The 12,104-nt window shown below is 46.8% G+C and overlaps 1 protein-coding gene across 1 annotated transcript in view; it reads left to right on the forward strand.

The window, feature by feature from the left end:
* LOC104928562 (POU domain, class 3, transcription factor 3-B) overlaps nucleotides 1–12,104 on the forward strand; it is a 127,055-nt gene that overhangs the window by 47,394 nt on the left and 67,557 nt on the right. The window contains exon 3 of the transcript XR_003464217.1: nucleotides 4,168–4,248. The gene's annotated coding sequence lies outside the window, so the exon portion shown is untranslated. The remainder of the gene's footprint in view (nucleotides 1–4,167; nucleotides 4,249–12,104) is intronic.

Raw genomic sequence — 12,104 nt, forward strand, 5'->3', positions numbered from 1 at the left:
GGAGTAAAAATCAGGCTTTACCGCGATTCACCGCCGGATTTATGAAACAAAACCCCGTGTATGCGCGGCTTTATGGATGTGACGGGAGGATTTGTGTGTTTGTGCAGGTGCTGTCTGCTAACCCAACAAACGGCATGAGCGAGGAAATTCCTGAAGGTGTTACCGGACAAAAGAGGCTACGGCCCCGTCACAAGTTTGGCCGACACAAAGACTCCAAATATGTTTACGGATTACTGGTAATGGCCGAGGGAAGGCCTCCAGCACAGAAATTGTACAATCAAGTGAGACGTTAACATCAATTGTAGCCTTCACACACAAGCTGCTCCGAGAAAAGGGACAAGGAAAATTAAACACACACTTGATGGGAGGGAAATTGTCCCCCGCTTGCGGTGTCGCAACCGTTTCACCTCGGCAAATGAGCACCTTTAGCCGAGGAGGAAAAAAGAGACCTTCAGAAAAATCTTTTTGCTTATTTCCTTCTCTGTCAACCTTGGCCAAAGTGCTATTCTGTTGTCTGTCATCAGGCTTTCTCTATTACTGTCATTATGGCAATCGGCCCCGGTGGTTAATGTGTGTCCATGTACACAAGTCAGAGGCGGCTCGCGGCTGAATGACACCCAATCTACATGCAGCAGGATTGCCTTTGGTTTGGAGGGAAATGGGAAGCCGCCTTCCTCGTCTTAATCAGACATCTTTGATCGATCCACCCCTCTGCCACCTCACACACACTCACACTTCTGCTGACTGACACACGACGAAACACCTCGCCGACCTCGCCCTCCTCCCGTAACAGCTATAAAGATGTGTTCAGTCTTCACGCCGGGTGCTGAGGGCGACTGAAAGCTTGACAGGTCGACTCTCGGCCTTAATGGGCAAACACACGTCGCGTTCGCCTCTATTTGGAGCGGCGCTCTGAACCGCAGGAACTCGCGAGCTCCAAGATGAAAGGCAAACAGCGAAGAGAGGCTTGAGGGGAGTCTTTGACTGCTCTTCTGCTTCTCGCTGCTTCAATCTCAGGTTCAAGTGGGACGCTGAAGAACAGACGGTGGGGGACGCCTCCGGAGAGTCCTCCCAATGAAAGAGTGCGAGAACCGTCCGCCCAGGGCTGCTTCTTCCTCCTCGTCCTCTGCTAGTTGATTCCAAGCACACTGCCCACACTGTGAGAGGAATAGTGTGTTTTCTGAGGGAATCCAGTCCCTCAGGACTCCAGGGTTTTCCAGGCAGACAAGTGGGCTTTCCACAGAGTTGTGTGTGAGTTTGTGTGTGAGCTCACTCGTTGGGGATATTTTTCATCCATGCAGGCCTCAGGAAGCAGTGGTCTGGCCAGGGATCAGCAGTGTGCCTTAGGAGACACCTCTATGGGAGCAGTGTTTGGTCTCACACACACACACACACACACACACACACACACACACTTTGTTTCACTTACCACTTCACATCCGTACACATTCAGGCGCACACGTAAATACACTAATGGACATATGCACACACAGAGATTTACCTCCTGACCGCCATATACACACACATACACACATGCAGCCTGACCACAAACCATATCTCACATTACAGCGCCTCAAATCCAGCCCGAGTCCCTCCAGAGGACAGACACACATCTGAGCTGGGCAGAGGTCTGCACGTGGGCCTCCACGGTGGAAGTTCTCCAGCGGAAGGAGAGATTCCTCCGTAACACGACAACAAACACCTGACAGGTCTCTCAGAGAACATATGCCGCTGTAAACGCAGAAGATCAAAGTGAATTTGAGCTTCTCGCAGCTTTAAACATAATAAAAATGATTCTGGACTCCAGCCAATCCAGTTTGCTTCACTCTGTAAAGGCTGTGCTGCTCTTCAGCTTCAGTTTACGTCCAGCAAGGCGGCGGACGCTCCAACAAAACAATCCATCCTTACTTTGACAAGAAGCACCTCAAACACACAGAACCTCAAACACAGAGAACCTCAAACAAACAGAACCTCAAACACAGAGAACCTCAAACACAGAGAACCTCAAACACAGAGAACCTCAAACACAGAGAACCTCAAACACAGAGAACCTCAAACACAGAACCTCAAACAGACAGAACCTCAAACAGACAGAACCTCAAACACAGAGAACTCAAACACAGAACCTCAAACACAGAGAACCTCAAACACAGAACCTCAAACACAGAGAACTCAAACATAGAGAACCTCGAACACAGAACCTCAGGGTGACTAAAGTCAGTAAGAGCTGATATCTCAAATATATTTGAAGCTCTTTAAATCACAATCAAATAAAAGCCGCAGCCTGAATTAAACTGTTACGTGTAAATGTAAAAGAAACTAAACTAATAACTCCAGAAATGTTCTTCAGGAAGAAGAGATTATACTTCAGATCATCTCCAAACTTCTCAGATCAGTGAGAGTTGAACTACGCCGCGCTGCTTCAGCCGGATCCTGTTAATAATCTCAATCCACAGGTTGGATCCACTTCTAGCAGGGCGTTCATGATAGATAGATATACTTTATTTATCCCAAGCTGGGAAATTACTTCACTCTCTTAAAATAAAAATAAATGTAGCTTCTGTGAAATAATTCAGAGCCTGATGAATGAATTATTTTGGGACTTCTTATTTTAAATTTGTGAACAAACTTTGAGAGAAATAAATCTTTTATGCAGAGAAGAAGATATTTACTTCAACAGATCTGTGTTTCAGTCCACTGCAGTGTTCCACGCGCTGAGATTAAAGTAATTACATTGGAAACGTCACAACAGCTCAGCTGAACGCTGCATATTAATGGAACGTGCTGCTGCAGGGAGTTTCAGTTTTAAAATTAAACTGCTGTTTGATTGTTTTCCTCCGACTTGCAGTGCCTCAACAGGCGAACACTGTTCAACACACACACACACACACAGTCCTAATATTGATATCACACAATTGATATTAATGAAAACATATGGAATGCAGCTGCGGCGGCACATTCATCCAACTGCAAACGTACACGAGGCGTTCTCTGCGAAATGAACCAAAGCCCGGCGAGCGCTTTGAAATTAAACGCTATGATTTGTTTGCGGCGCGATGCATTACGTCTGATTGTGTGTTTGCTCATGTGTGCCGAAGACGCGGCTAATGAGGCATTACTGCGAGGGAAACCCAATCGATCACATGCTGTCGCCGGACAATGCTGATCAATTGTACTGTATTGACTGCATTTCCCCCTCATTAGCTTCTATGAGGTGTGTGTGTGTAGCGGGGGAGGTGATGTGTGTTTTGGGTAAACACACTCAGGTGGCGGCGAAGGCCTGTGCCATGTCTCTGCTGTGCTATGTAGGCTGGTAGCAGGCATGGGGGCACTGATTACTCTTATTAACACGGAGGGTGTCAGGCACCGGTCCAAATGGCACCGCAGCGACTGTTAGCTCACACACACACACACACACGCACACACACACACACTCCCAGAGCCCGTTCGAGTCAAGAGCCTGAGCCAAGAGTCCCAGCTGAATCCCGCCGTTAGGCCCAATGTGTTGCCATGAGCTCAGGAGGAGATCTTTGTAGTGAGCTGTCAGAGTTTTAATGACTAATATGTTTCCTCGTCGCTCATCTCCAACGACAGAAACTGATTTCTGCCAAATCCCACGAGGAATATTTCAGTTTGAGAAGCTAGAAGGATCCTTTGTGTCCGGGTCTACCCTTCTTTCCTTCTTCCCTTCTTTCCTGCTCCCTTTCCTCCCTCCATCTCCCTCCATCTCCACCCTCAGCTGACCATTGACAAACCAGCCCATGAAGCCATTTAGAGGTTTTTTGGTCCTCGGCCAAGTTCCACAAAAACGCTTTTGTGAATTCACAATGTAGCCAGCGCTCAGCCTGGCAGATATCGAGCCAGGGTTCATGCATTCAAACCCTTCACTGCGCTGATTTCTTTATTATTTGGACTGTTTCATCCCTCCATGAGTTCATCTAACTTTCACATCTTCTTCTTGTTTTATCAGGAGGTCATGTTGATGTTTGTGTGATAAACTTCTTCCCCCTCGTCCAGTCGAAGTTCTTCATCTTTGAAATAAAATGTGCATGCTGCTGCCTCTTTCTTACTTTTTTTGGGGGACATGTCTTTGTGTTTTACTTTGGAAATAAAACATGTCAGACATGTAAATAATGGAGGCTGACACCAGAAACTATTTCATTGCAGGTACGGGTGTCATGCTGCGTTCACGGCTTGTCAACAGAATGGGAAGAACGGGAACACCTGCCGTTACAAAATCACTCCAAGGTAACTCCATCACTGTCACACCGGGTAGAGATGAAGCTTAAATTAGCTGTTAGGGTTAGTGTTAGTGAATTCCAGTGTGCGAGCCTTTTCTATCTACAGATGCTGGTCCTACAGGTTTCTACAGCAGCCTAGAAGTTCACTGGTCCTTTAAATTTGTCTTTAATTTCCTTGATCAAAGGTCTAACATGATGCTTTCACGTTTGTTTACTCGTGTTACATGAAATCTTTGGTTATTAAGTCGGACGGTCCCTCATGGCACGATGTCTTCATAGAACAGAGAATACTGAGAGAGTCTGTGACTGTCGAAGAAGCTTAGACACCAACAGAAAGCTTCAGTGAGTTCAAACGCTGAGTAATGTATCGACTCACAGTTTGGTTGTACATCTGAGCACTTGACTCACTTTGCCAGTGGATTTTAATCTAAGTTTCATATTGGCGGCTGCAGTTTGACTGCAGGGCGACTTTAATGAACCTCTGCTGGACTCCTTCTCCACCACCAGACAACCTGGAAGAATGAAGCTTCCCACCACCCTCACACAGCACATCATAACCTACAGCTGCTGCTACACGTTCTGGGATATTGATTGTTCTTGAACTCTGGGAAATGTAGGAAATCAGTAGCTCAAGGAAGCTGAGAGGAAACACCAGAATTACACTTCATCATAAAATAAGTGAAGCGCAGAGGAAGTGTGACGTCGGGAAGCTCCCAGCAGGAAGTGCGTTTAACCGAGTGTTGCTTAAAATGGAGCATGCGTTGCTCAGCAGACGTTCCTCAGATGAATAAAGGAAAAAGATGCGATGTTCATCACTGCCTCCTCCATGTTGGCTCCACAGTGCCTGTATCAGGAGAGCCCAGCTCCCCGACTGTAAGATGATTGGCTTCCACAGAACTTATTAAACATAATTGCAAACTAATTAGTACAGCGATGGCTTGGCACCTCCGTCTAGTGCCAGACACTCAATGTGGGTTTACAACATGCATTTAAATTTTACACTAATTACCAATCCCTGATTAATTCATGACTGGGGTGTGCTTTATAATAGTTATTAATAGGGCTGTATAGATTAGATTAAGAATTAATTTCCAAATAAAAACCTGGCATTACATGCATGGGGAAAGCCATGTGTTGCAGAGCGACCTGTGCACGCTGATGTATGTGTTGTGTCACAATGCATTGGCAAAGCACTTTGATTTAACAATCGGCGTTGCTGCAATTTGTATGAAATCACTTGATCTAATGAGGGTTTGCTTCAGACTGCTCGTCTAATGAGCGCGTCGCCATGAATCAGCTGACTGCGCCCACCAAGCATTGCTAATAACGCAGAGAGAGATTTCAGCTCAGATCTTTGCCGCTTCACCTGCAGCTCCTGCTTCTGTCGAGGCCTCCGTCATCACGCCGTCAGCACCCTGACCCGGTCGTTGGTGTCAAAAAGCCCGACTGCATGGGGACTGTCGAGGTTCTCCACCTCGCTCTGCTGGGATTAATCTGGCCCACACTCCTTGTCCTTTTCTCCAACAACTAATGGTCGCAGCACGGACCTCACAATGCTTCCCTAATTTCCACTAATTGAACGATCGTTAGCAGCCACGGGCCTTGGCACTTGAGCGTGTGTGTGTGTGTGTGTGTGTGAGTATTCAGATGTGCATGCATGCGTCTTCATGGAGCTACACGTTGGCCTCCACATGCTCGTGTATCAGAGTGTATTTGCTCTGCATCAAATGGCCTGGCATGGTTGGGAGGGCGTGCAGGGCACCGGTGGCACAGGGAGATCATTAATTCGCCCTGCCTCTCTGCACGGCTTATTTTGATGTTTTTGTAATGAGCGCCTGCTAGGGAGGGTAAACAGCGAGAGTCGTCGCGGCCCCTTTGATGTCAAATGATGTGAGAGGCAATGAGGGTGGAAAAGACGTGGAGGAGCAGGTCTGAGGAAGGAGTGGATGCTGAGAGGCCCGCGAGGAGCGGCAGAGATGAGGAGAAATCGCTCCTAGGTCGAGTGGCTGCTGGTGATTTCCTGTCACACACACAGGAAGGTGTGAAGAAAGTTGTGTGTGTGTGTGCCTGTCATGGCTTAGGAGGATAAGTGTGTGTCTGTGTGAGCTCTGGCTTCGTGCCCGTTCAAACTATAGGAGCCCCGAGATATGTGAAATCTGTTGGGTTTGAAATGAACGAGGATTACATGTTGCTTGTTAATTGTAAAATTGAGTCATCGGAGTGTGGAGACGTCGGATCAGCCTTCACGTGTCGATGTCGTACATCAGAGATCGAGATGAAGACGTGACTCAACTCCAGACACAAAAACAAGGAGCTGAGAGTCGACTTGACTTCACTGACGACCAAAGTGAAGCTTGAGCAGATATATCTTGAAGCGATCAGTGTCAGTGTGACATAACAGCTGAGCGAACTCTAACCACTGATGGAGTCTCTGAAAAAGGTCATAAGATTTCCATTATTTTGACTTTTATGCAATAAAACCATCAAACCAAACGTTTCTAAGACTGTCCTGCAGGTCGTGGATGAACAGGATTCTTCCCGCTGCTCAGTTACACGTCACAAACATACATCTGCAACTTTCCCACCTCGTCAAATAAATGTGCTTATAATTCCACGCACACGCTCGCACAATAAATTCAAAGTTCCAGGTAAAATTGCAACATGCACTTCCAGACTCTGCGAGTAAACAGCTCCGGGGGAGCAATAATGATGACTTAGAGTGGGAGATTGACAATTTTCTAATGTTAAATTTGTTTCATCCCTTCCGCCCCGGACTTGAATCAGCGTCTCCGTGGAGTTTAATTTTAGGTCGGGAAATATCGGCGGCTAAAGTGTGCTCTTGATGCCGGGGTGACTCACCGAGACGGTCGGTGTGATTCGGATCGCACCAATCAGCGCTCCCCTCCTTTGGGCCGTGTTGCTTTTGATTCCTCCCGTTGTGAATCTCTCGAGTGTTTCCACTTGTATCTCTTCTATACCGTCTCCTCCTCGTCCTCACCGAGCTACCACCGACCACAATTAGACCCTTCCTCTGCTGTTTACCGGTGGGTGACATCTTGACAGTTTCCTGTTATGCAGCAAACAAAAGGACCTTTTTGAATGATGAGCTGTTATTATGGAAATGGCCTCTAACTGATACTGTCTCTGCACGGCGGAGTCTCAACGTCCAGTGGACGGCGGGGATCGTTTCCATGATTGCGGGGGCCTCAGAGAGGGGCGAGGTGACCGGGGCTTACGTTGGATGAGCAGGTCCGTCGCTTCTGGTCGTTAACGGATTGACTGTTTGTCTGAGACGACACTCGAGCTCAAGGTGAAGAAGTTATGGAGCCTTCACTGGTGGATTCATCTCAGATCATTCGGGCGTCGTCACCTGCTGATTAGCAGCATCTTCTCATGATGTCATCGTGATGTCGTCAGGGTTCGTTTACACCGAGCCTGCAGAAAGCTGCACTGCAAAATACACGACGGAATTGCATTATGGGAAATGTAGGCTGAAAGCTGCAGGGTGTCAGATTTATAGAATATAATATTGATAACTTTGTTTGTATTAACGTACAATCAACTGAACATGAGGTGAGGGTGTTACAATCAGCAGCTAGATGCCACAAACTGCTCCTTTAACTCAAAAAGCCAGAATAAATTGTGTTTCCACTTTCTTCCAGTTTTGCTGCCACATGTTCATGTTTTGTTTTCAGTGTTTTAACGTTTGGTTTCACATTTTTTCGGCTTTTGAAACAAACCTGTGTCTCCGGGCTGTGACAAGTCGTCGTTCCTCCTCAGACTCCGACTTTTATGTTAATCAAGGTAAACATCAGAAGAATAAATGCAAGTTTGCACGTGAATAGTCAAACTAATTCTTTTTCCATCCTCTGAATCTCTGAATCTCTCCACACGTCAGATTCTTTAGTTTTTGGATTGTAGCAACATTTGCAGGCGTTGAGTGAAACTTCTCTAAGTAGCACAATGTTTTGTGCGAATTGTTTCCTGGGTGTAGAAGAAGACTCTGCACTAAGACATGATGATGTTGCTGCTGCATTCCTGAGAGCTAAGACCAGTTTTTAATTGATTTTCTGTAAATAAAACCTAAGAGGCCCTGCAGCAAAGGCCCGGCAGAACAACGCACGTGCATCAAAGTACAACCCAGCCTTGTGTGTCTTTATCCGTGTGTGTGTGTGTGTGTGTGTGTGTGTGTGTGTGTGTGTGGGCCTGTGCAGTGACTCACTCTCCCTGACCTCTGCGCTGCCCACACACACAAACACAGAGAGAAGCCCGGCGCTAGCTTTGTGCTTTCTCATCAGCCGACCTCTGACCCCTGCCAGCAGCCTCTCCGACGTGGAGCTGAGCCGTATTAACCTGGACCTCTCCCGTTTCCAGGCACAATCATCCGTCCGCATAACAACCGTGGCAGCCGAATCCGTCGCACCACCTCTCCCCGCCATCACGCAGGGTAGCTGTGTAATAATACATGCATGCTCACACCGCAAACAGGCGCCACGCCGCTGTACGGCACACCTTCGCAGGGAGATCAGAGAAGAAGAGAGGGGGCGGTGATGGATATGAGGAAGAGGAGGAGGGGGGAGGCGAGCGCGTGAGAAAGACGTGTCGTTGTAGACTAGGTGTGTTCATATTCTTCACTTCATTGGCTCTCATTATTCCACAGCATGGGTGTTGTGAGCATGTCCATGTATGATTCATCCAGAAGCGCCTCGGCATGGCTCAGGGAAATTACCATACACACACACACACACACACACACACACACACACACACACACACACACACACACACACACCTTAATGATATTTGCTCTTCCCAACAAATAGACTGACCAGATGAGTCCAGGTGATGATTTCAGATTGAATTTGTCCATTAAATTCACCTGTGTGTCGAATCTGAACACCGGCTTTCTGCTTAACGATGTTTTCATGTTAAATGGCATTTTCTCCTCCGGCTGATTTCAACTTGAGTGTCGGCTGAGTTTTATTATCAGGAAATGAACCCTGGAAAACAAAACAAATCACATATAGACTCATCTGTTTAACGCTGCAGGTCAATCAGAAACCATCAATAACATTACAAACGATTGACAAATATGTTATTGATACTTAGGGATACTTTGTCCCGTAAATATCGTGATAATACGCTATCAAGAAATCTTTTGTGACGTCACAGCCCAACCATGACCTGCAGTGTGACGTCTACCTGCGACGTTTTAGTTCCTTAACTGAAACACAGAGAAGTGTCGACGCCGGCACGTGATGCAAAGAAGAAATAACTTCAGACTTCAGACATCTGAAGTTCACTTTTCTTCAACGGCATCGAAATGTTCGGGGCCAGTTGCGAGCAACATTTATGAACTAATCCCTAATGCGTGATAGGAGATGAGTTCATCGTTCTGTCTCAGAACATGACTCCATCCATCGCTGTGCGAGTGAGCAGCCTAGTTCAGACGTTGAAGGACATGTACAGTGTAATCTGTGCAGCGTGCTCTGGTTCTACATCGAGGAGGAGTCAGAAGAGTTGAGCTAGTTTGGGTATCTGATCAGGATGCACCTTCCTTTGGAGGAACAACATGGTTGCACAGCTGGTTGCTCGTTTAGAAGATGTCGTGGACGTCGTCGTAAGCTGCAGCTGGCTGAAAACTGAAAGGATGGAGAAGAAATCAAAACAAATGTTTAAGCTCGCGCCTCCTCACTCAGCTGCCTGTCCTCCAACAACATCATCTTAAACACTGAGACGGACACGTGGACCCGGACACATACATGTAGCAACAACACACACACACACACACACCCTTTCACAGACCAGTATTTATGAAGCTGCCCGCCTGCCTATCTCTTCCCCAGCTCGGCGAATGATTTTCTTTGAGTGCTGTAACTATCATGTCACACCATGTTGTCATTATAGTGATTGCCGACGGCCCTGATAACCTCCCTGCGGTGATTTGTACCATTGAGGAGTAGTTTCATTTTTCTCTCTTTCTCTCTGTACTCTCGTTCTCTCCTCTCATCTTGATTGCGGCGAGCTCCCATCAGCGCCCTCGCCCTGTTTGTAGTCGCGGTGAAAGAGATCTCTCCTCCATGTGCAACATTTCATCTGCCAGCCGAGGGGAGACGCAACTCCATCATCCTCCTCCTCTTGCTCGTGCTCCTTCCACCCCTCCCTCCTCCTCATCTCCCCTTTTTCTTCCCTGTGCACTCCAGCTCAGTCGCAGCTCCCTCCCTCCTCGGTCTCTTTCACGAAACTCTTTACCCCGTACCTCACATTCCCTCTGTCTTTCTCTGTATCCCCTTTCATTTCACAGAAAGCATCAGCCATCTCCTGGCATGATACGGCTTGCCATCAGCACTGTTTACCGCCCGTCTTTGATAGAGGAATCAGCTCTCCCCTCCCTTTTCTCTCCCTCTTTTTCTTTGTTTTCTCCCTCCTTTATTTCTGCCTCACCCCCCCTCCTCACGTAAGTTGTCATTTGTTGCCCATTGTCTCGGTGGTATTTAGTGGCGGGGAGATTAGGCAGCTGTGAATGGACTGCAGCTGTCTGTGCTGGATTAGGGGAGTTTAATCAAAGTATTTTCTAATGCGCCTCGTAATGATGATCCATAGGGACGGAGGCTCTTTAACAGATAATGATAGCTAGGCTGGCTGCCGGAGATGACTCGCTTGGAAACACCACAGTCGTCTTATCGTTGCTTTATATAGGCCCGGCTTTGCTATAAGAATGTGCTACATAACAGCCAATGTGTTGCCTTTCAGGAAACAACAGGAGTCCGCTTGGATGTGGCGAGCTCCGATGGGTTTGTCTCGACTCGTGGATATTTGGTTTTTATGGTTAAATGTCACTTTGGAGGCTCTGACACAAATCTGTGTGTGTACGCGTGATAACAGGTGTTGATTGGCCCCTTCCAGTTACAACTCTGGTGTTAATGATATGCCTCCTTCACTTGACACAAGCAAACTATTGTTTGTGTACTTGGCTTTCTTCTGGACTTGGCTTCCCTCAGTGTGTATGCTGAGAATCTCAACCCTTCTGTCGACACGTTTAGTTTCTGACTCCTCTGCAGGTAGCCTTACTCAGCAGAAACGTCTCTGGATGTGAAGTTGTTTGTCGAGAGTCTACCATCACACACTCTGAGAAGAAACTGCTTCTTGTGAAGCGATCTTCTCGCTTTAAGAATCTTTTTCTGGTTTGGATCAAAACAAACAGGGACAGTTACGACACACGTGTTGGTTGATATTCTACAACTTCATGTGAGAGAGCAATTAGTAATCTGATAATAATTTACATAAAGTAATAAATTACTTTTTTAACCCAGAGTTGCATTTTGAAAAACAGGTTCTAGCTCAGACTTTTATTTTGAAGGGCGTGGAGGGTGGTGCTGACCTGCTAACTGAAGTTTAAAGCAAATTTAGACTTTAATGTAACCGACTCTCCGCTTTGACGTCCCCTCACAGGGCGCGGGTGTGAAGGGCAGACTGAATCATTTCTAAAAAAAGAACCGTAAATATTTGAATGCAGTTGTCTGGCATCTTGACAGTGGAAGAATTCATTTGAATCAGATGAATATTCAAAATGTGGATTGAATTGAATCCCAGTCCAGCTAAACCGGCGAGCAGAATCAGTGCCGGGGTGAAAGAGGAGCCAATGAAGACGGAATAATATTTCATGTATGAGAACGTGATGAGTGCATGACTGTCCACCCTGTGAGCTCTTGACCTGCAACTGCTCTGCCAGAATCTCAGTGGAAGTCTGGTCGGTGTCCACAACCTTTGGTGGTCTTCATCTTCATGCAGATGCTGGAAGTCAAAATGCTGATCTTGAATTAACCATGAGCGTCGAAATGATTTCTCATGATGTGAAGTTTA

Source organism: Larimichthys crocea, chromosome XIX, assembly GCF_000972845.2.
Source record: "Larimichthys crocea isolate SSNF chromosome XIX, L_crocea_2.0, whole genome shotgun sequence".
Classification (NCBI taxonomy): Eukaryota; Metazoa; Chordata; class Actinopteri; family Sciaenidae; genus Larimichthys; species Larimichthys crocea.